Source organism: Bos taurus, chromosome 17, assembly GCF_002263795.3.
Source record: "Bos taurus isolate L1 Dominette 01449 registration number 42190680 breed Hereford chromosome 17, ARS-UCD2.0, whole genome shotgun sequence".
Taxonomy (NCBI): Eukaryota; Metazoa; Chordata; class Mammalia; order Artiodactyla; family Bovidae; genus Bos; species Bos taurus.
Window position 1 is genome coordinate 61,507,550 of NC_037344.1, and position 27,855 is coordinate 61,535,404.

The 27,855-nt window shown below is 44.3% G+C and overlaps 1 protein-coding gene across 6 annotated transcripts in view; it reads right to left on the reverse strand.

Annotated features, from left to right (window-relative positions):
- The window catches only part of RPH3A (rabphilin 3A), a 293,036-nt gene that overhangs the window by 100,321 nt on the left and 164,860 nt on the right, over positions 1–27,855 (reverse strand). For 4 of the 6 annotated variants that reach the window (XM_059875879.1, XM_059875878.1, XM_059875880.1 and 1 more), the window contains one exon: positions 17–137. The gene's annotated coding sequence lies outside the window, so the exon portion shown is untranslated. The other 2 variants (XM_059875877.1, XM_024977012.2) reach the window with 2 other exon arrangements.

Consider the following 27,855-nt stretch of genomic DNA (forward strand, 5'->3'; position numbering starts at 1 on the left):
GAAGAATATCACTTACCAAGACACCAGAGGATTGCAGGGGGAATGGGTGAGCCAAATTCTTGCCAACTCCTCTCCTCCCTGACGGGTGGGAAGATGCTAACTCTGGATGACTTGGTTTGAAAGCTCAGCGGAGGTGCCTGAAAGAAAATTGTTCATTTGACTTTCCTACTCTTCCCAAATAAAATCAAAGCAACTGCACACACACACACACGCACACGCATACACGCGCGCGCGCACACACACACACACACACACACACACACACACACACAGAGCAACTATTCCTAAATCACGAAGATCCAAGATGAAAAGAAATACCACTGCCGGAAGAGGAGAAAACTCAGACCAGTCAGTCGACAAGGTAAAGACAGTGGCTCCCTCAGCCTGCCCTCCACATGGATGAAGGTTTTCACTCTGTGAATCTCTCTTTCTTTCTCTCTCTGTCCTCTCTCCCTTTCTGTCTCTTTCTCTTTCTCTCTGTCGTCCGCGTAGGCAACTCCGGGGCTGCTGGCAGTAGACGAATCAATTGCTTCCCCGGTGCGGGAATCAGTGGCGGCTGCCACCACTGCTGCAAAACCCGATGTGAGCAAGGGAGGGGGCAGCAGTTTCCCGGAGCAGGGGGAGCCAAGTCTGCCTTCCCTCTCCGTGATTTATGTGTGAGGTACCTGGAGAAAGAGGGGTGGGAGCCCGGGAGGTGAGACTGGGCGCACCAGAGATCCTAGCTGGTGGAAATGGCAATCGGGAGATTGGCGATCAGCACCGCGGACAGCGCTATAATGCGGCGGCGGAGGGATGGGCGGGAAGCGAACCCTCAGGCTGCGAAGTTAAGTAATTGGATGGTTAGAGCAGAAAAGGGGGAGAGTCCAGGGGAGGTGGGGGGGGGGGAGGGGCGGGGAACGGGACTTCTTGACATCACACAGTGAAGTCAGTGACAGCCTACCTACCACACACTTGTTCTAATCTTGTCGTTCACTCTCGAAGCAAAGAAGCTGTAACTTTACAGCCCCTTTTCCACATACGCCCCCAGACTTTCACTGCTCCCTCAGAAAAGAGTTTGACCCCAGTGTGGGAGTCTCCAAGTGGCTCCTCCCCACCAAGTCAGCCTAGCTGACCTGTCCTCACCCACACTACTGCAGATTTCTGACCTATACCTCAGGTGCCTTGAAAATCAGGGCAGGAAGATGAGGCTTAGGAAATGGAAATTTCTATGGGGCAGGATGGCTTAGTTGAATAAGCGCTTGACAGGTTTCTGGAACCAAGTCGAGCCCCCATACAACCTTGGAAAAGTCACTTAACATCTCCAAGTCTTGCATAAAATGAGCATATGACTATGCAAGAAGTTAGAAGGCAACAATAAGAACATCCAAGTTGTGGGCTGCTATAACCCCATGATCCATAATCTGTCCTGTGATTCAAATGTCTTGACAGAAGGAGAAAAGAATTGACAGCCAATCCAGAATGGTATATGCCAGCCTCACCTTTCAGTTCATGGTTTGAGTGGGATGAAGTTGGGAGATTATAAAAGGTCTAAATCAGACAATTGAGCCATGGCCAAAGACCTAAACCCCAAAGACCCAGATTCATCTTCTGAAGTGAAATCACTATACAGACAAGAAAATAAAATCATTAAAAGGAGAAATACATAAAGAGAAATTGACTGAACTTTCCTGGTAGTACAGTGGATAAGAATCTGCCTGTCAATGTAGGGGACACGGGTTCAATCCCTGGTCCAGGAAGATTCCACATGCTGTGGGGCAACTAAGCCCATGCATCACAATTACTGAAGCCCATGTGTGGAGCCTGTGTGATGCAACAAGAGAAGCTACTGCAATGAGAAGCCCGCACACCACAACTAAAGAATAGCCCCCACTCTCTACAACTAGAGAAAGCCCGCGTGGAGCAAAGAAGCACAGCAAAAAATAAATAAGTAAATAAACAAAATATATAATTCCTTAAAAAAGAGAGAAGTTGATTCCCATGGTTTCCAACATTCCAGATCTCAATGAGTCTTATTCCTGCTTGTTGGGAGGAAAGGACAGGAAATCTCAAATAGACCAGGATCTGTTTAGAACTTCTCAGCAAAGTGAATTAGAACCCTCTTTACTGGGGACCTTCCTCTAGACAGTCCCACTGAGAGGGCCCAGAGTGAGCTACCACATTCGTCACCTAATCCCCTCCTTGAAAAGTAGGGCTTAAAATATGAGGATCTTAGAGACCATTTAGAGCTTCACTTTATCGATGATCATGATGATGGTGATGGTGGTGGTGATGATGATGATGGCAGCTGTCATTTTATTGAGAACCAACTACACACAAGCCCTTTGGCTAAGGACTTTACATGTGTCATTTCCTTGAATCTTTACCATGACTTTTTGAGGGAACTATTATTACTCCCATTTTACAGTTGAGGACACCGAGACTCAAGAAGTTAAGTCTCTTGCATAATGTTACACCAGAAATGTCAGACATAGGATTGAAATCCTGCTGCTAAGTCACTTCAGTCGTGTCCAACTCTGTGCAACCCCATAGACGGCAGCCCACCAGGCTCCGCTGTCCCTGGATTCTCCAGGCAAGAACACTGGAGTGGGTTGCCATTTCCTTCTCCAATGCATGAAAGTGAAAAGTGAAAGGGAAGTCGCTCAGTCGTGTTCGACTCTTAGCAACCCAATGGACTGCAGCCTATCAGGCTCCTCGGTCCATAGGATTTGCCAGGCAAGAGTACTGGAGTGGGGTGCCATTATCTTCTCTGAGGATTGAAATCCAGGGTTGTATAATTCCAAAGCCCATGCTTCAGGATGCCTCTCTCAGAGTCAAGTTCAAATGCACTCTACAATTCTTTGGCAGAACTTCATTGAATCTTTTCTAGAAAGATCCTACGACACAGGTTCAATGCCCTCATTTTGCACATGGAGAAACTGAGGAACAGAGAGAGACAGTGTCTTGCCCACAGCCAAAAAGATAGAAAGTAGCAGAGTTGAGTCTGGACCTTAGGCCTTTCAGATGCCAAGGCCTGTGTTCCAGTGCCTAGAACAGTACCAGGTACATGTCTCAGTAGACATCTGAAGACTGATTCAAGAAACCCACATAGGATGCTGATGGTGGAATCAGAATCCAATTAATTCCCAGGTCTTTTGGCTCCCAGTTCCAAGGAATGTCTACCCATCTCCCCCCACCTCACAGCTTCCCTGGCATTAGGCACATGTTCTGGGAAGGTCTGTCATGAATTCAGATCACCCTTAGGGAACAAAAATAGCTACCACCTGCTAAATGTCTAGACATCTGCCACCTGTATTAAGCACTTTATGGTTGCTAACTCCAATCTTTATAACTACAAGGTGGGTGCTATTATTGTCCCATTTTCAGTTGATGAAACTGAGACTCAGGTGAAGTAAAGCCCCAAAGCTCACACAGCCAAGAAGTGGCACAGACAGAAATGCAAATCTTGGGTCTGTCTGATTCCAGGGCCTCTGTTTTTGCTACCTTGCTAGTTTTTTCTCAAACTGGCCCCCTCTCAAGAGGCCCCTATTGGAGTGTAAGTTTGGCCTGAGTTCCACCACCCCCCTCTACCCCTGCTTTCAACCTGAGAAGTTGCACTTTTAAATGTTTTGCATACTGGGCATCTGCCCAAGCCTTCATTGGAACAGAGCTTTGCAGCAAAATTAAAAAATAATAATATGGTTGAAACCAGAGCTCTGCACCTTCCCGTGACCATGCCATCTAGGAACCAGCTCTGCCTTCTCAGATTTTGCCTCCAGCCTCCCTACCTCCTTGGTCACCATCTTCAAATCCTTCTTCCATTCTGAGAGCTTCTGGAGAAAACTCTTCCTTCAGAGAACCAGCTGCGGCTGTAAGCTCTGGCAACTCTGCAGCAGGAAGATGCCTAGACACCAGACACCCCAAGGCTAACTAAGCCCAGACAGACTCTGATCCTCTCGAGGATGGAGCACTGCAAAGGGATTTCTCAGGGCCCTGGATTCAGCAAGTTGTCCTGGCCTGTCCTTGTGCTCCTGGGGCCAGAGGCAGTCCGTTAGACTCTCCCTCACCTCCAGAATAGACAAACAGTCGTGATGGTGGTGGTGTCTGTAACAAGAGCTGCCCACTGTGTGCTGGGCGACTTGTATGACCATGCTGTTATGTCATCCTCACAACAATCCTGTGTGTTAAGATGGCAATTGTTTTATTTCCATTTTAAAAAATGAGAACACTGAGACTCAGTGGCCTAAAACAACTAGCCCTTTAGTTCATAAATGGTACCACTGGGATTTGGACCGAGGTTTATAACTATTATGCTATATGACATCCTAGTTAAAATTGCTGCTTCCATTTTTTTATGTGTGTATGATTCACCAGATGACATGTTTTATCACCCCAGCAACATTCATGACTTGTAACAGCAAAATGAGGTTGTACTGCTGCATTATATGCCCATCTTCGAGATGAAGAAACTGGACACAGAGAGCCCAGGTGATATGCCTGAGGTAAGACAGCTAGAAAGAGATGGGGAGGGCAGGATGTGAATCTGAACAGTCAGTCTCAGGGGCCATGTGCTCTTCTGTCTCCCAGAGAAATGGTGCTGAGTTTGTCCAGAAAGAGTAAATGTTCCCATTTCACTTGGCAAGTGGGGCGGAATAACAGCCCTCAAAAATGTCCATGTGCTAATCCTCAGAAGTGGTGAACATGTTACCATATGTGGCAAATGGCACTTAGTAGGTATGATTAAGGATCTTGAGATAAAGAGATTACCCTGAGTTATCTGGGTGGACCTGGTGTAATCACTACGGTGTTATAAGGGGAAAGGGAAGCAGGAGGAATAGTGAGGAGAGGTGATAATGGAGTAGAGGGTTGAGAGAGGTGGGGAGAGCAGAGGGAGATGGAGGCAGAGGGAAGGAGGAGAGGGAGACAGAAATAAAGAGAAACAGAGGGAGGGAGGGAGGAAGAGAGAGAGAGAGCTGTGTTATTGGTCTTGAAGATGGAGGCTGCTGCTGCTAAGTCACTTCAGTCGTGTCTGACTCTGTGTGACCCCATGGACAGCAGCCCACCAGGCTCCTCTGTCCATGGGATTCTCCAGGCAAGAATACTGGAGTGGGTTGCCATTTCCTTCTCCAGATGATGGAGGAAGGGGCCACAAAGCAAGGGATCAGGGAAGCCTCTAGAAGCTAGAAAAGGCAAGGAAACAGATTCTCCTTGAGAGGTTCCAGATGGAGCACAGCCCTGCCAACACCTTGATTTTAGCACTCTGACCTCCAAAACTGTAAGACAATAAATCCTTGTTGTTTTAAGCCACCAAGTTTGTTGATATTTGTTACAGCAGCCATAGGAAACCCATACAGCAAGTTTGCTGGAGGACCCTACAATAAGAAACCCATGGCAAATCAGCCTCAGAAATCACACCTGAGCCCCCTCTTGGCCAGAGGACCCAGGGCTTCAGTCATATCACTGCCTGTTCCAAACAATACAGTGTACATATGTGTGCAGGTGTGCATGTGCACACATGACTGTACATGAGTGCACACAGAAGCAGATCCTACAAGAGAGAAGATTCATGCTCAAAGCCACAGCCCAACCATCAAGCTCTGTTGCTGGATGGCACTGGCAGGGCACGACATGCTTTATTCACTCCCTCCTTCTCTTTTTTTATGAGCCTCCAGGGAAATGCTATCAATGGGACCACAAAAGAGAAGAAATGTCACAGGGCAGCTTTCCAGGAGCACAACTCACTACAGGGGATAAGTCAAAGACAAAACAAGTAGACGGAGGAGAGAGACAAGTGAGCAAGAAAAAGAAAAAGAGCTGAAGAGGGAGAGAGAATTGCTGGGTTCTTCCAACAATTGCTTTGTGCCCTGGGAGATCCTGTCCCACCACGAAAGGGACAAATCTTAGGAAAGCCCATTAGCCCTTTGGAGAAAATATGGCTAAGTACAGGGGAGATGCTGCAGGACTTGACAAGATAAACTTAAAACAAATCAACAAGTATTACTTATTAACCAGTCGATTCGGTGTTATCAGGCAAGGCACTTCTAGGGGAAAGAAACTTGGACTTGCCTTCTGGTGCTATGAGCTTGATCCTGGGCTTCCCCCACTCACCAGCTGTGTGACCCTGGGTAGGTCACTTGAACTTTCTGAACCTGTTTCACCAACTGTAAAATGGGACTGCAAGACCCTTCCCACCTACCTGCAAATGTGGCTAGGACATTTCATTGAGCTAATGAATGTGGATGAGTGTTATATACTCTAAAACAATAGCAGTTACTATTTATTAAGCACCTACTATGTGCTGGGTGCTTAACTAGGCTCATTTTTACCTCAAGGAGTGCAGTTAAACGTCCAGCCTCAAACTACTACTGGTGCTGGAAGACGGCACGTCAGCAGAGACAGTACAATGAAATGGGTAAAAGGCCAGGTTTTAGGGTAAAGTTAGCTTGGCTCCAATCTGGCTTTACCACACACAAACTGTGTGGCCTGGAGGAAGTTACTCAGCCTCTCTGTGTCTCAGTGTTCCCGTGAGTCAGGTGGAGATTGTAACAGTATCTCTTCATATGGCTGTCATTAACTGATGTATGTAAATCCCTTAGCGTGCCTGGCATATAGAAAACCCCATGTGTAACATCTTTGCTTATTATTGTTACTATAGTGATGATGATTATTGTTGAAGAGAGGCATTTTCCAAAGGGCGATACATGCTGTGCTGAGGCGAAAAGGGTCGTGTTATGTTAGGTGGCCTATAGACAAATTTTTTTTAAGGTTTAAATGTTATATATTTATTTTAAAGTGCATCAGAAAAAAAAATTGTATTTTCATTTCCAGTAGTGACATAATGTTTTCTTCTATGCAAGTACACTTAAGTTGAAGCAATGTAAGGCAAAAATAGGTTTGATTTTCTCTTTTATTTCCAGCACTTCAATCGCATTATCTGCCCTGAATCCATCCTCTAGGCATGCTAGATTTACCTAACTGCCTTGCCCCACTACCTTTAGCAACTGCATCTCTCGTGGGTGGGGGTTGGGAGCCCCAGTTACTCCAGGAAATCCAGAAGCATGATCTAATGACAAGAAAATAAAGAAAGAAGGCAGAATCTTTGCACTCCCAGGCCCCCTCCAGAATATGCTCCTGGTCTATAACAAATCAGTTCAGTCGCTCAGTTGTATCCGACTCTTTGCGACCCCATGGACCCCAGAACTCCAGGCTTCCCTGTCCATCACCAACTCCTGGAGCCTGCTCAGGCTCATGGCCGTTGAGTTGGTGAAGCCATCCAACCATCTCATCTTCTGTCGTTCCCTTCTCCTGCCTATAACAAATAAATAACACTTAGTGAAGCCTAACCATATGTTAGTCCATCATATGAGCTCCTGAAATACAGCCTACTCCCTGGGTCCAGCATACATTACAACCAATTCTCCCATCAGACTGGCTGCTTCAAGAACACAGTTCAGTCTTGAGTGTCTCAAAGTTCTCGGGCCCAGAGCACTTTGATACTTTGTCAGTTCTGCACGTGGACTTCCCAGGTGGCACTAGTGGTAAAGAACCCGCCTGCCAGTGCAGAAGACATAAGAGAGCAGGTGTGATCCCTGGCTTGGGAAGATCCCCTGGGGAAAGGAATGGCAACCCATTACAGTATTCTTGCCTAGAGAATCCTCATGGACAGAGGAGCCTGGCTTAGAACACATGCAGTGCTGAATAAGTGAGTTATTCTTAGAATGTTTAGTATCTGTATCTTTTATTTTACTGAAATCTCAGAAAGAGGGTGTCTGACCACCTGAAATTGCATGTATAGTTGTAAATGGGATATGGCAGTGGTTCATGGGATTCTGCAAGGGGCCCCGTAACTTCAAGATACAGCTAGTTTTGAACAATTTTAGAAGAACTGGGGCTAGATTATCCTCCAAGATGATCAATACCAGAGTTGCTGGCTATAGGGAGAGAGCAGAACAAGCTAGGAGAGGCCAGGAAACTCGCCTGAGTGAGATTTTAGGCTGGTTAAATTTGGACGAGTGGAAAGAAGAGTTGAGTGAGGAAGAGCAGCTTGAGAAAGAAGTTCAGCTGTCCTGACGCCCACTAAGGCATGGAGGATGGAGGGGACTGACATTTGCTGGGAGAATCCACATTTTCACAAGGAGCTTTAAGCTCTGGGTTTTTTTGTTTTTTGTTTTTTTAAGAGTGAATCCATAATGGAGGGATCCCAGGCACTCTGACTGAAAGTGGGGAGGGCAGGAGAGGCAGGACTGTATCCTGTGAGGTCTTTCAAAGCACACATCCAAGAAGACCCTCTCAAACCCTGGTCTGGCTTTCCTCTTAGATAAACCAGATTCCTCGCTTCTGCTGAGAACAGATATCTGTTGGTATCTTCCATTCACCAGCCAGTATCAGGGAGGAAGCAAAGGGAAAGTTTGGAGTAGGAAATGGCAACCCACTCCAATATTCTTGCCTGGAAAACCCCATGGACAGAGAAGCCTGGCAGGCTACAGTCCATGAGGTTGCAAAGAGTCAGACACGACTGAGCACACACACACTCAAAGGGAAAGTTGGCTCCTCGCGAAGTGACTTAGATACTCACCAAGCACCTAGAAGAATGACTGAAAGGGAATTGGTCTTGGGTCCCACCTTTTCCATTTACTGGCTGTGTGACCTTGAGCAAGTCATTTCATCTCTCTGAGCCTTAGCATCCTTATCTGTAAAATGGGAGAGTACTAATACCTACAGCATATGTTTAAGGGAACAATTCAATGAGATAAAATATGTGGCTTGATACAGTCTGTGAAGTACCTGAAAGTGAAAGTGTTAGTTGCTCAGTTGTATCCAACTCTGCGACGCCATGGACTGTAGCCCATCAGGCCCCTCTGTCCATGGAATTCTCCAGGCAAGAGTACTGGAGTGGCTTGCCATGCCCTTCTCCAGGGGATCTTCCTGACCCAGGGACCAAACCTGGCTCTCCTGTATTGCAGGTAGATTCTTTAACAGCTGAGCCACCTGGGAAGCTCCTGATATGATATGATAGTCATTCAGTCTTGTCCAACTCTTTGTGACCCCATGGATTGTAGCCTGTCAGGCTTTTCTGTCCCAGGGAATTCTCCCAGGCAAGAATACTGGAGTGGGTTTCCATTTCCTTCTCCAGGGGATCTTCCCGACCCAGGGGTCGAACCCAGGTCTCCTGTGTCTCCTGCATTGCAGACAGATTCTTTACCACTGAGCCACCAAGGAAGCCCCTGGCACATAGCAAATGCTCAGCACATTAGTTGTTGCTATTGTTATTATTACCCTCATCTTATTTTTTGTTTTATCATTACCTTCTGCCAGATACTGGGGATACTGAAAGGAGTAAGATTCTACCCTTCCATGCTACAGGCCAGCTGGAGAGATAGAAAAATGTCCCCCAAATTACAAAACAGTATATGACAAGCCTATAAAAGAGCTGCGAGATGCATACTACAGAGAGGACGCTTGTTTCTGTTCATGTGTGCGATGGCAAGAGGTTGAACAAGGTTACCTCCACGGGAGTCAAGGGAAGCGGACAGGTGGGAAGGAGGGCATGCCACGTGACTAACCCCCCAGTGCCCCAAGTGTCCCTCCCTCCCCTCCCCAGTACTTGCGCCAACATCTGGGAGCATCTCTCCTCCAAGGAAATTTCTCAAGATCACACTTACGTAATCCTAACATGACACGACAGATATCCGGAAGGCTTGAAAAAGGAAGAGGCTGGTTCTCTCCAGCAATCCCATTTGGCCAAGCAGGCAAGGCAGTGAAAAGTGCTGTGGAAATGGTGAGAGGCCGTTTTTCCGGGAAGCAGGCTGGCAATCAGATTAGCCGACTGGTACCCAGCAATGTACATGACACAGCCTTCCTGGAGGGTGATCTAGCACTAAAGTGTCCAAAACCTTAAAAATTATATGCACCTACCATTTTGACCCCTGAAAGTCTCTTAAGGAATTTAACCTAAAGAAACAAATAGATGAATATACAGAGATTACAGAGATGCTGAAGCCCTGATACTTTGGCCACTTGATGCGAAGAGCTGACTCACTGGAAAAGACCCCGATGCTGGGAAAGATTGAGGGCAGGAGGAGAAGGGGATGACAGAGGATGAGACGGTTGGATGGCATCATCGACTCAATGGACATGAGTTTGAGTAAACTCTGGGAGATGAAGGACAGAGAAACCTGGTGTGCTGCAGTCTATGGGGTCGCAAAGAGTTTGACACAACTTAGTGACTGAACAGTAACAGAGACTATCATCATGACAATGCTTATCATGATGACAAATTGGCAACAACCTAAATATCCAACAGCAGGGGGGTCGTTTAAATAAACTGCGGTATACAGGAGAAGAGCTGACTCATTGGGAAAGACCCTGATGCTGGGAAAGAGTGAAGGCAAAAGGAGAAGGGGGTAGCAGAAGATGAGATGGTTAGACAGCATCACTGACACAATGGACATGAATCTGAGCAAACTCTGGGAAGTAGTGGAGGACAGAAGAGCCTGGAGTGCTTGCAGTCCATAGGGTCACAAAGAGTTGGACACAACTTAGCAACTGAACAATGGCAACAAAAATATTTCATACCAGGGAAGGTGAAGCAGCCCCACACTGATAGTCTTGGTATAACCCCCAAAAGACATAGTCTTTATATTTAAAAAAAAAAATACAAGGCACTTCTCTAGTAGTACAGTGGTTAAGACTTCATGCTCCCAATGCAAGGGGCACAGGTTCAACCCCTGGTCAGGGAAGTAGATCCCACATGCCACATAGCATGACCAAAAAATTTTTTTTTAATTTTTAAAATGTACAAAATGGTATATATGGCTTGAAAGTGAAAGTCACTCAGTCACATCCAACTCTTTGCAACCCCATGGACTATACAGTTCATGGACTTCTTCAGGCCAGAATACTGGAGTGGGTAGCCATAGCCTTCTCTAGGGGATCTTCCCAACCCAGGCATTGAACCCAGGTCTCCCACATTGCAGGCAGATTCTTTACCAGCTGAGCCACCAGGGAAGCCGAAGAATACTGGAGTAGGTAGCCTATCCCTTCTCCAGTGGATCTTCCTGACAGGAATCAAACTGGGATTTCCTGCATTGCAGACAGATTCTTCACCAACTGAGCTACCCCATGAATAACTACAGTCCCTGGGAAGACAGAAATGCTGGAAAGATCCTTCTATGTGCACCTTACATCCCTCCTTCAAAGTTCTGGCCAGTCATTCATTTACTCACTCAACAAACATGCTGAGAGCCAACTTGATTGCCAGGTGCTAGGGATATAGAAGGATGCAAAAGTGTTACTATCCTTGCTGTTGCCAAGCTTACAGACTCAAAGGTCACTTCCTCCAGGGAGACCTCTCTGATAGTTCCTCTTTTCTGATCCCTGGTAGTTCCCCCCCAGAATTTATGAAGGAGGATAATAGCAATTTCCTAAGATTTTAGCTAAGTTCTTTACTTGCAGGATAGAGATTATAGCAACCCTGGAAAATAAGTCCTAGGATTGATCTCCCTTTTTTGGATGAGAAGACTGAGGCTCAGAGAAGCTAATATATTTGTTCAAACTCTCAAATTAGCAAGCAATCAAGCAGGGACTCAGCTCATTTCTGTCTGACATCAGAGCCCATGCTCTTAAGTATCATATTTGTGTTGAGCAAACACAGAAGACCCTGGAACTGCCCTCTCCAAGAGCCTTCCCCAACTCCTCCCAACAGGGTTGGACTCTCCTTTTCTCTGTGCCCATTGCACATATCTGGCCACTATAACAGCTTGTCTCTTTCCATTGTGATCCAAAACACGGGGGAGACAGATATCTGACCAGCCTAAGTTTCAGGCTTAGTTATCATAACTAGAATTTGTCAGTGGTGAAAGGGATTCTGCAAGAAGCCCCATGTCTTCCAGATGCTGTTCTCTGTGGACAAGTTTAGAAGGACCTAGACTAGATCATCATCACCTGGCAAGACCAAGGCCAGAGTTGCTGGCTGCATCCAGATATCTGTTCCTTGAGGACAGGGGACTACATCTGTCTTATGTACCTAACAGGATAAATACTAAATAAATGGCTGAATGAAAGAATGATTGGGGGCATCATTTTTGCCAACCATTTATTTCCTAGATAAAAGTTGCTTCTTCCTCTGGGCTAGATGCCCAAAGCTCACTGAGTCTTCCACCATCATCACCACCCTCAGAAAACTGCAAAGACACTGAGCAGAAAGAAATACAGGCCACCCATCCACCCAGGGTCCCACATGGAGGAGGAGGCTTGGAGGAAAGAAAGGGAGTGATGATTGTGGGGGAGGCCAGCTGCAAGTCTCCTGCCCGAGAGCTGATGCTTCTGAAGCTGCAGTCACGTGGGACATTCCTGCTCACTCAGGCAGCAAAGCCAGGAACCTCACACCAGCCCTTTCTAGCACAGGAAACCAAGAGAGAGAGAGAGAGAGCCACAGGGAACATGAATCTGGCTGCATTTTGAAAATGCCTACTGGTTTTTAGGGGGAATCACATAATTTCCAGAGGATACTTTTCATAAGAATTTATGTGTCATTCTCAAGTCAACCTTGAGGGGCATCAAAGCACAAAGTCATTTCTCCTCATCAGCCCATCCTGATATTGCTACAATTCATTGCAGGGAAAGGGAGAGGTGATTCTGAGCTTCTCCATCCTCACCTGTAAAATGGGGGCAAGCTTATCTACCTTCCTAGTTGTTTATAAGGACCACAGGGGGATTGAAACATATGAAAGAACCCATTAAGAAGCTCAGCAAACAGCAAGTGTTCAAAGAATGCCCGTTCAGTCTGAAGGTGGTAAAAATCACCACTAAACGTCCGTGTTGTGTGCTGTGTGCTTAGTCACTCAGTCACGTCCCCGTGGCCCCGTGGACTATAGCCCGCCAGGCTCCCCTCTCCATGGGATTCTCCAGGCAAGACTACTGGAGTGGGTTGCCATTTCCTACTCCAGGGGATCTTCCTGACCCAGGGATCGAACCCATGTCTTTTGAATCTCTTGCATTGGCAGGCGAATTCTTTACCGCTTAGCGCCACCTAGGAAGCAAAATATCAGTGTTATTCCCTTTCAAATGTATGGAGATTTATTTTTGTAAATAAGTCTTTTTATTTTGCAATGATTTCAGATTTACAGAAGAACTGTGAGTCCCCACAAACCCTTCATGCATCTTTTCCTAATGTTAACATCTTACATTACATGGTACATTTGTCAAAACTAAGAAATTAACATTGGTACAATACTAACTGACTTTTTATGGATTTTACCAATGTCTTTTTTTTGGTTGTTTTAGGATCCAACATTGCATTTAGACATCTCATCTCTTAATCTCTTTGTCCAAACTGGGAATTTCTCAGTCTTTCCTTCTTCCATGACATAAACACCCGATGAGTACTGGTCAGATATTTTGTGTAACATCTCCCCAATCTGGGTTTGTTTGATGATTCTCATGATTAGACTGGAGTTATAAACTTAGAGCAGGAATCCCTTCTCATCACGTCCCATCAGGGGACATATGATATCAACATGACTATGTTTCTTTTTCAGACGCTATCCTTAGACTTGCATACAACCCAAATCTTCTTGATCCAGTATTTCTAACTAACTAACCACAGACTCTGTGGTTTTCAGGCTTCCCCAGTAGTTCAGCTGGTAAAGAATCTGCCTGCCATGCGGGAGACCTGGGTTCGATCCCTGGGTTGGGAAGATCCCCTGGAGGAGGGAATAGCTGCCCACTCCAGTATTCTGGCCTGGAGAATTCCATGTATGGTCCATAGGGTCTCAAAGAGTTGGACACGACAGAGCGACTTTCACTAACTAACCACAGACTCTGTGACTTCGGGTTTGTTTGTTTCCTTGTTTTTTTGGGGGTGGAATTTAACGTGCAATTTATTTATTATTAAGATTCTTTCTTTATTTATTTTCGGCTGCACCACATGGCATATGGGATCTTGTTCTCTGACCAGGGATCAAACCCATGCTCTCTGCAGTGGAACTGTGGGGTCTTAATCACTGGATTTTTAGTTGGAGTATATTTGCTTTACCAGACTCTGTGGCTTTGGATTTATCTAATCAGCACTGCCCATGGGGCTGGGTGGGGGCAGTCACATAGCACAGAGAGGAAAATCAGAGAGGTGACAGCTTCTTTTAAGAGGATATGTCATCAAGACAGTATGGTACTGGCACAAAGACAGAAATACAGACCAACGGAACAAAATAGAAAGCCTAGAGGTAAACCCATGCACCTATGGACACCTTATCTTTGACAAAGGAGGCAAGAATATACAATGGAGAAAATACAATCTCTTTAACAAGTGGTGCTGGGAAAACTGGTCAACCACTTGTAAAAGAATGAAACTGGAACACTTTCTAACACCATACACAAAAATAAACTCAAAATGGATTAAAGATCTAAACATAAGACCAGAAACTATAAAACTCTTAGAGGAGAACATAGGCAAAACACTCTCCAACATACATCACAGCAGGATCCTCTATGACCCACCTCCAAGAATATTGGAAATAAAAGCAAAAATAAACAAATGGGATCTAATTAAAATTAAAAGCTTCTGCACAACAAAAGAAACTATAAGCAAGGTGAAAAGACAGCCTTCAAAATGGGAGAAAATAATAGCAAATGAAGCAACTGACAAACAACTAATCTCAAAAATATACAAGCAACTCCTGCAGCTCAATTCCAGAAAAATAAAGGACCCAATCAAAAAATGGGCCAAAGAACTAAATAGACATTTCTCCAAAGAAGACATACAGATGGCTAACAAACACATGAAAAGATGCTCAACATCACTCATTATCAGATCAGATCAGATCAGTCGCTCAATCGTGTCCAACTCTTTGCGATCCCATGAATCGCAGCATGCCAGGCCTCCCTGTCCATCACCAACTCCTGGAGTTCACTGAGACTCACGTCCATTGGGTCAGCAATGCCATCCAGCCATCTCATCCTCTGTCGTCCCCTTCTTCTCTTGCCCCCAATCCCTCCCAGCATCAGAGTCTTTTCCAATGAGTCAACTCTTATCAGAGAAATGCAAATCAAAACCACAATGAGGTACCATTTCACGCCAGTCAGAATGGCTGCGATCCACAACTCTAAAAGCAATAAATGCTGGAGAGGATGTAGAGAAAAGGGAACCCTCTTACACTGTTGGTGGGAATGCAAACTAGTACAGCCACTATGGAGAACAGTGTGGAGATTTCTTAAAAAACTGGAAATAGAACTGCCTTATGATCCAGCAATCCCACTGCTGGGCATACACACTGAGGAAACCAGAAGGGAAAGAGACACATGTACCCCAATGTTCATCGCAGCACTGTTTATAATAGCCAGGACATGGAAGCAATCTAGATGTCCATCAGCAGATGAATGGATAAGAAAGCTGTGGTACATATACACAATGGAGTATTACTCAGCCATTAAAAAGAATACATTTGAATCAGTTCTAATGAGGTGGATGAAACTGGAGCCTATTATACAGAGTGAAGTAAGCCAGAAAGAAAAACACCAATACAGTATACTAACGCATATATATGGAATTTAGAAAGATGGTAATGACAACCCTGTATGCGAGACAGCAAAAGAGACACTGATGTATAAAACAGTCTTTTGGACTCTGTGGGGACGGGGGTATGATTTTGGAGAATGGCATTAAAACATGTATAATATCATATAAGAAACGAATCGCCAGTCCAGGTTCGATGCAGGATACAGGAAGCTTGGGGCTGGTGCACTGAGATAACCCAGAGGGATGGTATGGGGAGGGAGGTGGGAGGGGGGTTCAGGATGGGGAACACGTGTACACCCGTTGGCGGATGCATGTTGATGTATGGCAAAACTAATTCAATATTGTAAAGTAAAAAAAAAATTAATAATAATAAAAAAATTTAAAAAAAAGAGGATATGTCAGTGTCCTAGGGTCACTGTAACAAATTACCACCAACTGGATGGCTAAAACAGCAGATTTATTCTCTCACAGTTCTGGAGACTAGAAGTCCTAATCGAGGTGCCATAAGGCCATGCTGTCTCTTGAAGGCTGTAGAGAAGCACCTGTCCATGCCTCTCTCCTCCCTTCCAGTGGCTGCTGACAATCTTTGGCAATCCTTGGCTTGCGGCCATATCACTCTGATTTCTACCTCTGTCACCACGTGGGCTTCTCCTCTCTGTCTCTTCTGTGGCTATGTCCTTATCTCTTCTTCTTACCAGGATACCAATCACATCAGATTTACAGTCCACCCCATTCCAGCATGGCCAGTCTTAACCTAGCTAATTCTATCTGCAAAGACTGTATTTCTAAATAAGGTTCCAGGTGGACATGAGTTTGGGGTATGCTGTTCAACAAGAGTGCAGAGGGGGGATGATAGATAGGGAGGCAGGTCAGGATCTGAGTCCAGCTCTTCACTGACTAGAGGTTTGGACAAATCATGACCTCTCCTGTCTTACCTTCCCCATCTCTAAAATAGGAAAAGGTGATGACGATCATTATCTGTATCATGGGCATTAATTAAGCTAAGACCTATTATAGCACCTTTTAATCTCTGATATACTTTACAAATGTGAGTTATTATCTGTGACAGCCATGAGAACGTGCCTTACGAAGCTCCGGCTACAGGAAGCTTAATTGACTGAGGGCCCCAGCTGCTGCACTCTCAAATCCATTGGTGCAAACGAGGCCACGCTTCCCATGGGCTGTTCCCAGCCAGTAACTGAATGCAGCAGGAATGCTAAAACAGGCCTAATCGGGGAGAGATGGGGCTTCTCTGCCAGAGACTGTCAGGAGAGGACTCCTGACCCTTGCTGAAACTTTCTTGCAATGCCTGGGAGTCCAGGACACTCCTACTGAATCTTCCTTCTCTCTCCCCTTCACTCAGAGTCTGATGGCTCCACAAGCCTTCCCAGCTCCCTTGCTATTTGCTCCCCCAGGTGCTTCCCCTAATTAAATCCTGCAGTATTTAATCCCATCTCAGTGTCTGCTTCCTGAAGGACCCAGACTAGCACATTATCCCAGAAATCACCTGTTACCTTTGCCCGAGCAGCACACAGTTCCCTCCTCCTGACTGTCTTTCAAGTAAATCACTTCTGCCCTATAGTCTGTCCATGAGGTCTGGGTGAAACTGATGTCTCCCTCTACTCCAGAGGTTGGCCCCTGCATAAGCCTGACCAATCTACTGGATTGGCCACAATAGCCAGTGTTTGGTACAGAGAAGGGCATGGGACTCGATGCAAACCAATGAGATCCCCATCTGAAACTTTGCTAGTGCTGTTAGGAAGAAGGCATACTTTTACATTGGATTGCTAAGCTGGTAGAATATAAGTCCGGAGCTGCTGAGGGGCATTTTTGCTTCTCTCCAGCCTGAGACTGAAGTCTACGTAAAAGAGAGAGCGATGTAAGAAACTGGTGCCATTATTTGAGCGCCTGGAACCAGCAGTGTCTGAAGCTTCTACATTTGTCGATAATGTAAGCCAATATTCTCCTTTCTTGCTTTCTGCTTTTGGGTTTTGTTTTGTTTTTGCTTTAGCCTATTTGAGTTGAGTGTTCCAACTAAAATATTAAATTTATAATTTTTCCTGACACCACTCTTCCAAGTGAGGGCCAGAGGATGAGATTGGGACTTCTAGAGAGTGACTACAAAGTCAAGCAAATATCAAGGATGGACAAAATGGATTCTTTTAATTCTATGTGTGAACTACTTTCAAAGTGTCAGAAGGATTAAAGAGAAAAAAGAAACAACCAAAGCAGCATCAGTGGGAGCCAGTTTGGCATTAGGCTGCTTTTTAAAGAAAGCTCTCCACAATTAGGATTTCCAAATATAATCTCTCTCTCGTTCGACAGAGCCCAGTACCTAGACAGCTACTTCTAAAAATAAGAGAAATAAAATCTGTCTGTTTTCTGATGAATCACAAACACATTTCATCTCTGGCTCTTCAGTCTTAGGGTAGAACTCAAAAGAAGGTGTTTCCCTTCTTATAAAAAAATTAAAATTTGTGGAGATTCCTATCGATAAATTTGTTCTGCTCTTCTTCGTAAATGTAGATGCTTTTTTTTTTTTTTTGCAGATGCTGGTGCCTCCCATTTGGAAAGGAGGCTGATGTTAGGCCCATAATATCAAGCACGTTGAGGTTTATCCCACATGGTGAAAAGCATCTTGGCCATTCTTTGGCAATAAACAAGAGCCCCAACAAAACCAAGACTCAGTGATCCCTATTCTCATAGCTCAACTAGGAGCACCCAGCCTGCTGAGGCGTTGTGAGCAGGACTATAGAAGTTAGCAAAAATGCAACCTGGGAGGCATTTCTAACTCAGGGCTCAATCTCCTTCCTTTGCAAATAAAAACAAATAACAAACCATTAACATCTGGCTGTATTATCATTAATTAACATGAGGAGACCAAACCTCACTAAGCAATTAATTCTACTTTCTTGAGTAAATGCAGATGACAAACTAAGGTCTGTCTCATATCAGGACCCTCCTGCCCCTGTTTCAGATGTGTCTCTTTCCCTGGCACAGCTTTGATGGCAAAAAGCAAATGCACCTACTTGTTCTTTAAATAGATCTCTGCCCTGGCTGCCTTGACAGCTAATGGCCAAAGGATGCTAACGCACAGTGGCACCTGTGTTCAAAAAATCAAGGAAGTTTTCCATCAACTGACTTGCTCCTTTATTAAGAGGAAAAGCAATCAGGCATGCAGGAGTAAAGCTCAGCTAGGGGATCTGAACCTCTGAACTGCACTGAACAGATGCCCAGGGATGAGGAGGACTCAGATCAATAATAATAATAACCTTAATTATTCCCACAACAACAGCAGCAGAAACTGCTGTTATTTGCTGAGCACTTCCTGCAAGCCTGGCTCAGAATTACTGCTTTGTATGCAATGATCTCACCGAATTCTCACAGTAACTCTAAGAAGTAGGTGCTAATATTATCCTAGCATAACAAGATGGTTGCAGCAGATTGGCTGCAAAAAAAATGACCCTAATTCTTCCTTCCTTGTACCCACAGTCCTTGCAATGTGACTTCACAATGCAGTGAGATTTTGCAGTTCTGTCCATTAACAGATGGAGTCAATTTCTCTACTCCTGGAATCAGGTTGGCTTGTGTCTTGCTTTGTCCAATAGGATGTCAAGAGCCTAGAGTTCAGAGGGCCTTGCAATTTCTGCTTCCTCTCTTGAACACCTGCCCAATAAGAAGCCCAAAGTGTCCCGCTGGAAGATGAGACATTTAGGCTAGTCTTGACCAGTCAGCTCCCCGAGACCCTTAGCCCCTAAGATAGCACAGAAAAACTAGCCAAGCCCTGCTCCGACTGGCATTTCCACCCAGGCTACCCATAGACTAGTGAGCGGTAATAAATGCTTGCTGTTAGGTGCCCCTGGGGTTTTGTGATTGTTTCTTACATAACATTATTGTAGGAACAGATAACTGATACAACGAGGAACCTAAGTCACGGAGAGATTAAAGCAATCTCCCAGCAAATTTCTTAGCACATAGAAGATATTCAATAAATATTAGTTAAATGAGTGAATGAATGACTGACTAAATGAATTGGAATTCAAGTCCGGGTCTGTCTGACACCATAGTCTGAGCATTCGACTAATAGGCTATGCAAGAATGTACATTTCTATCCTAAACGAGTTTGTTCCCTTTCAAAACCATGCAGCACAGACCTGACTCAATAGATATCCCCTCATTTCTATTCTCTGCCACTCCTGATTTCTCCCTAGCCCATTTAATTCAAACCCTTGTTTATGAAGTCTCTAGAGAAAGTGGGAAATGCAAGTAATGATAAAAGATGTTAGACACGATTATAATCCACCCCTGACGGGAAAAACATATTTCAACTTTTCTCTGTTTTTATGTGTTAGATACACTGGATTACCACTACCCTGCCCCCATACTCTCCATCTTGATAGCTCTCTATTTTTTTCATCTGTTTTTTCTGGCTGTGCTGAGTGGCTTGCAGGATCTTGGTTTCCTGACCAAGGACTGAACCTGAGCCACAGCTGTGAAAGCACCAAGTGCTAACTATTGGACCACCATGGAATTGTCTGATCTCTATCTTTTAACTAGTAAGTTTAGACCATTTATATTTATTATGATTACTGAGATTTTTTAATTTAAAAATTTTATGTTATATTGGAATACAGCCTATTAACAACATTATGATAGTTTCAAGTACACAGCAAAGGGACCCAGCCATACATATACATGTATGCAATCTCCCCCAAATTCCCCTCCCATCCAGGCTGCCCCATGACATTGAGCAGAGTTCCCTGTGCTACACAGTAGGTCCTTGCTGGTTATCCATTTTAAATGTGGTAGTGCATACAGGTAGACCCCAAACTCCCGCACTGTCCCTTCCCCTCGCCTTTCCCGCTGTAACCATAAATTCATTCTTGAAGTCTGTGAGTCCGTTCTGTTTCAATCATTGAGATATTTGAATTTTGCTCTACCCTCTTATTTTGTGCTTTCTGTTTACCCTGCATTTTGCATGGTCCTCCCCCTGCCCCTCCTGCCAACTGTTTTCCCCACTGCTAATAGGAAAGTTACAGTTTCTTTCTATTCTTTCAGTGGTTACCTTCCACTTTTAATATGCCTGTGGCACTCAATCTAAAATGATAATAACAGCAATCTAAAGATTTATTTTCACAACATGGCTGGTTCCCTTGTTAAGATGTGCTTTGTACATCTTCCTTGTATCCCTTTCCTTCCCTAATGACTTCATTTTTTTTTCTTAATTTTTAAACTTTTGGCTGTGCTGGATCTTCATTGCCAGACAGGCTGTCTCTAGTTGGGCTGAGTGGGGGCTACTCTTCTTTGTGGTGCACAGGCTTCCCATTGCGGTGGCTTCTCTTGCCACAGAGCACAGGCTCTAGAGCGCTTGGGCTCCACTAGTGGTGCGCAGGCTCAGCTGCCCCTGGGCATGTGGAATCTTCCCGGACTAGGTATAGAATCCGTGTGCCCTGCATGGGCAGGTGGAATCGCAACCACCGGACCACCACGGAATTCCCGCCTCATGCCTTTCTTTACAAAGCAGACTTGTTACTTGACTTTCCTTTCCAGCATCCTCAGCCCTCCCTCAATCCCTACTTCTCCTTTCACCATGGCCAGTGGTGATGGGGGCAACAAAATAATTCTATCCACTGACAGCAAGAAATGAAGGAAGATTCTGGAATGCTGAATATCAACATTAATTTTAAAAAGGTGATACACCCCCTCCCCTCTGTAAAGAGCTTTAATCTTTCTCTTCAGAGGATTAAAACATTTGAAAGTAGCAAATGAAAGCTAATTTAATCTCTCCATTCAAATATGTTCCATCAGCCTATAGATCATTTTTCTTAAAAAAGAAAAAGATGACAGTGCTGAAAGTGAGAAAAATAAACTCAATTTGTACTAGCAATCAACATTTCAAAGCTGGGGTCAAGCCTCATAATGGAAAAGAAACAAAAAATCTTTTCCACACCAGGGAACCAATTCCACCATCATTATATTGTACCTCTTTTCGCTTCTGCAAAGCCCCATCCTTCAAAGTGAGGTCTTATTTATTTTCTCCTACCTATTAACTTTCTGTACAAGCCTTGAAGAACAATGTCCCAGTGACAATACTAATAACAGCTAACATTTACTGAGCATTTATCACGTGTCAATCACTACTTTAGCCACCTGATGTGAAGGGCTGACTCATTGGAAAAGATCCTGATGCTGGGAAAGACTGAGGCAAGAGGAGAAGAGGGTGACAGAGGATGAGATGGTTGGATGGCATCACCAACTTGATGGATATGAGTTTGAAGAAACTCCGGGAGACAGGAAGGACAGGGAAGCCTGGAGTGCTGCAGTCCATGGGGTTGCAAAGAGTCAGACACGACTTAGCAGCTTAACAACAACAAATCACTGGTCTAAGTACTTGATGTGCTGTATAATACATTCAATGGCTCACACAACACCATGTACCGAGCACCATTATTATTCCTACTTCATAGATCAGGAAACCTGAGGCACAGAGAGGCAACTATCTAGGAAGTAGGAGAGGAAAGACCTAAGCCCAGGGGGACACTGCCTCTGGCACCGTGTTCTTAACCACTCTACTCCATGGCCTCTCAATCCACACCACTGCTGTCCCCTAAGATAGATTACTGTCCAGTCACCTGTTTCTCCTTCAGAGTACTCTCCACCCTTGTCCACCCTGCTCTGTAAGGACCAAGCATACAGGAGGCTCAGCTATATAGACTGCATCATTGGACTCCCTTGCTCATTAGGGTTGGCTAATGGGAGGTCTTGGTAGGAGGTCAGAGGATGGGAGGAGAGACAGCTGGTGTATTTATTTCCCTGTGCCCTTCCAGTGGGGTCATCACAGGTTGGCCAAGTACCTTAGCCAAATGCCATCCGGGCCTGCCCATGTCAGGTGGCCCTCTCCACAACTTTCTCTCTCAAGATCCAGGTAACTTTTCCCTCCTCTCATCCCTTAATACCGAGAACTTTAACCTCCTGCTGGTTCAAGCCTCCTGGTTGTTGCACAACCTTTTGAAGGTTCTCTAAATCTTGCCTTTCATACCCTGCAGACCTCCTGCCTCTGTTCCTGGCTGGTTCCTGACATGGCCTTGGTGGATACACATGCCCGGAACAATTCATCAGAATTTCCTCAGACTATCACTTCACAGACAGCAAAGAGCTTCTCCCCAAAGGAAGCCTCTCCTTGCGGTGGCTTCTCTTGTGGCGGAGCTTGGTCTCTAGGCGCCTGGGCTCCACTAGCTGTTGCTCCCAGGCTCTCCAGCACACAAGCTCAAAAGTTGTGGCACACAGGAGCTTAGTTGCTCCTCACAGTATGTGGGATCTTCCCAGATTAGGGATTGAACCCATGTCTCCAGCATTGGCAGGTGGACTCTTTACCACTGAGCCACCAGGAAAGCCCAGGAAGGACTTTAAAGCAAAGGTGATTGAGACTTAATTTATTCAAGTAGAACTCTAGCCAGTTTCCATCACCCCAGAACCAGCAGAAGGACTTTCCACTGGGGATGGTACAAGCTCCTAAGGGGAACTAAGAAAAGTGGAGAAGAGGCATTATTTTAAGTTGCAGTGACCAAGAGGGTGCTCCTGATACTTAGTGTCTGGGGGCAACTATTCTAAATGCCCTGTGCTGTGCAGGACGGCTCCTCACCAGGAAGACTGATGTGTTCTGAATGTAAATAGCTCCCCTTTGGTGAAACCAACCAGCTCACATCTGACATGAGGTTAGGTAGGGTCAGATGACAGAAGGGAGAGTGAATTTGCATCAGTACATTTTTCTCAAAGGACAGGACAAGAGATGAAAGGGAAAGGGGAGCTGTAAGAAAGAGACGATCTGGGGGATTTTTGTGTGTTTTTTTCTTTTAAATTTTAGAGTGAGAGTTGAGAATAAAAGCTTGGTCCAGAAAGTAACTGCCATCACTGTAGTAATGTTTTTCAAACTCTTTAGACCAAGACCCATGGTAAAAACTATGTTTTACATCACAACCCAGTTCACATACACACACAAATACCCAGATGCATGGCTAAAGCAGAAGTTTGACAAAACAACACTTCACGTTACCATTAACAATGTTTTCTGTTATGTTCTATTCTATCCTATGCTGATTTCTATCTACTAAATTAACTTTCCAAGACATTACTTTGTCAACAAAAGTCCATCTAGTCAAAGCTATGGTTTTTCCAGTAGTCATATATGGATGTGAGAGTTGGACTATAAAGAAAGCTGAGCTTCTAGGAATTGATGCTTTTGAACTGTAGTGTTGGAGAAGACTCTTGAGAGTCCCTTGAACTGCAAGGAGATCAAACCAGTCCATCCTAAAGGAAATCAGTCCTGAATATTCATTGGAAGGACTGATGCTGAAGTTGAAGCTCCAATACTTTGGCCACCTGATACAAAGAACTGATTCATTGGAAAAGACCCTGACGCTGGGAAAGATTGAAGGAAAGAGGAGAAGGGGATGACAGAGGGTGAGATGGTTGGATAGCATCACTGACTCAATGGACATGAGTTTGAGCAAGCTCTGGAGTTGGTGATGGACAGGGAAGCCTGGTGTGCTGCAGTCCATGGGGTTGCAAAGAGTCAGACATGACTGAGCAACTGAACTGAACTGAACTGAAGCAGATCTCACTACTTGGTTGAAAAACATGGCTGAAGACATAACCAGAGTGTATTTTAAACATAAAAGATGTGATACTACATTATGTTGATGAGCATGGAGGGAAATGAACACTCTCATAACTATAAGTGAGAGCAAGAATTAATGAAATTCCATTAGTCAGCCATTTGGCATTCCATATCAATATTTTAAATGCATATGCCTTTGACTCAGCAATTTCACTTCCAGGAATTTCTTATTTATTCACGTATGTGCCCAAAGATGAATGTAAAAGAATACACACTGTTGCATTGTTTGTAGTGACATAAGATTAGAAACAATACAAATGTTCATCAACAGGACACTGGTAAAGTGAATTACGGGAGTTGTGTCTGACTCTTTGCGACCCCGTGGGCTGTAAACCACCAGGCTCCACCCAACCCAGGGATCGAATCCAGGTCTCCCACATTGAAGGTAGATTCTTTACCATCTGAGCCACCAGAGAAGCACCCCTTTATATAGAATCCTAAGCAACCATGAAAATAAATGAGGCAAGTTTACACAAACTGAAATGGAATCAGGTCCAAGACACAATCATATAGTTGAAAAAGCACGGGCGATATGCTGGTAATTGTTCAGCTGAAAGATGAGTACAGAGGGATTTATCATACTGTTCTTCCTACTTCTGTTTATGTTTGAATTTTTTCCATAGTTAAAAAATGAAAAAGACAAGCGTCCGAACTGTGTTCAGTATGGTACCATTTATGTTTAAGCCAATTTGCTTTCATAGACAAGAGGATATAAAAGACTGGAATCAATACATGTCTCTGGCAAGAGAACTAGGGAACAGATGCAGGAGGGAGGGTTTTAATCTCATATCCTTTTCCGTCTTTTAATTTGTAACTATGCATACCTCTTCTCTATGTGTGAATTTATCATTCGAATGGAAATAAAACTGGTTTGCCAACCTCCATAAGGATAAACACAATTTCTATCTGAAGTCAAAAGAATCCAAATAATACCTGAAAACAAACAGACATTAAAAGGACATTAAAAGAATGTCCTCCTAACTTTGACTCTCGCCCACTCCCCACTACACCACTACCTTTGGAGATTTCCTGAGCAACCTAGTAAAAACAGAATAGTGTTTAATTATATTTTGAGGTCAGATTGTTATCTGTTTGAATTGACATAGTACAAATCCTGGGCCCCGTGGATGCCAATTATACCCAGTTATACTGGAAATGATTTCAAGTTTAACCTGTTCAGTTTCCTCACTTTAAGAATAACAGAACTACAATACAGCATTCTATTTCTCAATATCCACCTAAGAGAGGATGTCTGAACAGGATATTTATCACAGCATGGTTTACAATAAGGAAAAACTGAAACCAGCCTAAACATTCATCAATAAGAAAATAACTAAGGGAATACCCTGGTGGTCCAGTGGTTAAGACTATGCTTCCAATGCAGGGGGCCCGGGTTCAATCCCTGGTCGGCAAACGAGATCCTACACGCTGTAACCAAGCGTTCACATGCTGCAACTAAAGATCTTTCATGCTGCAAGGAAGATTGAAGATCCTAGGTGCCACAACTAAAACCTGGGTCAGCCAAATAAAAGAAAGAAATAAATTTTTTTAAAAAGAAAATGTTAAGTAGGTAGTGACCTATCCGCAGGATGCAATACTGTTATGGAGTGAATGTCTGTCACCCTCTCGCCTACTGACATGCATTGTTGGCCCCTAACTTCCAGTGTGGTGGAATTAGGAGGTGAGTCCCTGGAGCGGTAACTGAGTTTAGGTGAGGACATGAGGGTGGGCACCCCATGGTGAGATTAATGTATGAGGAAGACACAGCAGAGTTTGCTCTGTCTCTGCCATGTGACGACACAGAGAGAAGGTTAGCTGTGAGCCAAGAAGAGGGTTTCACCAGGAACGAAACCACTTGGCACTTTGATCTTGGACTCCCAGCCCCCAGAACTGTGAGGAATGAATGTCTGTTATTTAAGCCACCCAGTCTGTGACATTTTGTTGTATACCCTGAGCTGACTGGTAGAAATACCATGAAATTATTCAAAAGTATAAAATGTATATATGACTGACATGAAAAGAACTTTAAGACACCCATTGGGTCGAATAAGCCAGTTGTGCACAAGTTACAATCTTAGAGTATTTTTATGTACATGTGATTTATATGAACATGTATAACACATGTTCATATAACAATACTATACATATTAATGCATTCCCAGGTGGTGTAACAGTAAAGAATCTGTCTGCCAATGCAGGAGACACAAGGGACGTCAGTTCGATCCCTGGGTCAGGAAGGAACCCAGGAGGAGGAAATAGCAACACATTCCAGTATTGTTGCCTGGAAAATTCCATGGACAGAGGAGCCTGGCAGGCTACAGTCCACAGGGTCACAAAGAGTCGGACATGACTGAGTACCTACACACACATTAGTGCACAGATGCATAGCAAATTATCTGGAAATATAAACATTTAACATACAGGATTCTTCAAGAACATGGGAGAGTCATGATCAAAGAGGATTCGGGCTTTGGTTTTAAATTTTAATTTTTTATTAAAATACATTTCTCTATTACTTATGTAATTTTAAATTATTTCAGGATGTACCCCTTCCAAAAGGTTCAGAAAAGATAGCCTGACCTCAAGCCATACAGTCAGTCTACTTCAGGGATATTTCTAGAATTAAAATTCTAAAATCTGCATCCCAATTTGAGAGTTCTTCCCACAAGCACTGAGTTCTCCATCTTAGTTTCAAAACCAACAAAAATTACACTCTCTTCCTGGAGACAGAATAAGGCAGAACCCACATCCCCCCAGACACCAACAAGGAGATAATGTTTTTATGCACTAAACATAACATGGTTAGATTTAAACAAGGTTAGCTAAGACAATTAATTTCAAAGCCTTCCAACTGACAGCAATACACAAATTAGCTTCCCCATCAGCTTTAGGAAACTAATTTCGCTACGGTGAAGAATTCAGTAGGGGGTTTTGATGCCTTTTTAAAGAAGAAGAGGATTCACTTCAAAGGGAGATGGAACTATTTTCTAGAGCAACTTCGTAATTATACCACAAGGACAGTGTTTACCTCTAAAACCAACACCCAGTAGGAATATGCTGGGAGGAAGAAAGAAGCCTCAAAACAGTGGCAGGTTGAAATCTGCAAGAGACATCCATGAGAAGAAAATAAAAAAAAGAGCAGAAGTTTCAGAAAGTTTGTTAGCAATTAAAGTAGGCACTGACATTCATTTATTCAGCCAAGAAAATGATGAGTACTGACAGTGCCAGGTGTGGGGAAAGAGCAGCGAACAAGACACAAAAATCCTGCCCTCTTGACATTCCGGCAAAAAATGTAAGTACTACAATAATCTGAGCAGGTGAACAGGGAGCACTCAGTTAAGGGGTTTCTATTTTAAATACAGTGACTGGTCAGGGAAGGTCCCATTGAGAAGGTGATGTTTGAGTGATCACCTGAAGGAGGCAAAAGAGCAAGCCTGCAGATATCTAAGGGACTTTTTTTTCCAGGCAAAGGGATGGCAAGTGCAAAGGTCCCGAGGTAGGGACATACCTAGGATGTGTTGTGGAGCAGTGAGAGGCTAACATGATCAGAGCAGAGAGACCACAGGAAGAATCCCAGGAGATACTATAAGAGAGGAAGCCAGGAACCCAATGGTGTAGGTTCCTGTAGGTCACTGTAAAGATATGGGTTTTCACTCAGAGCCATAGGAGCCATAAAATAATTTAGAGA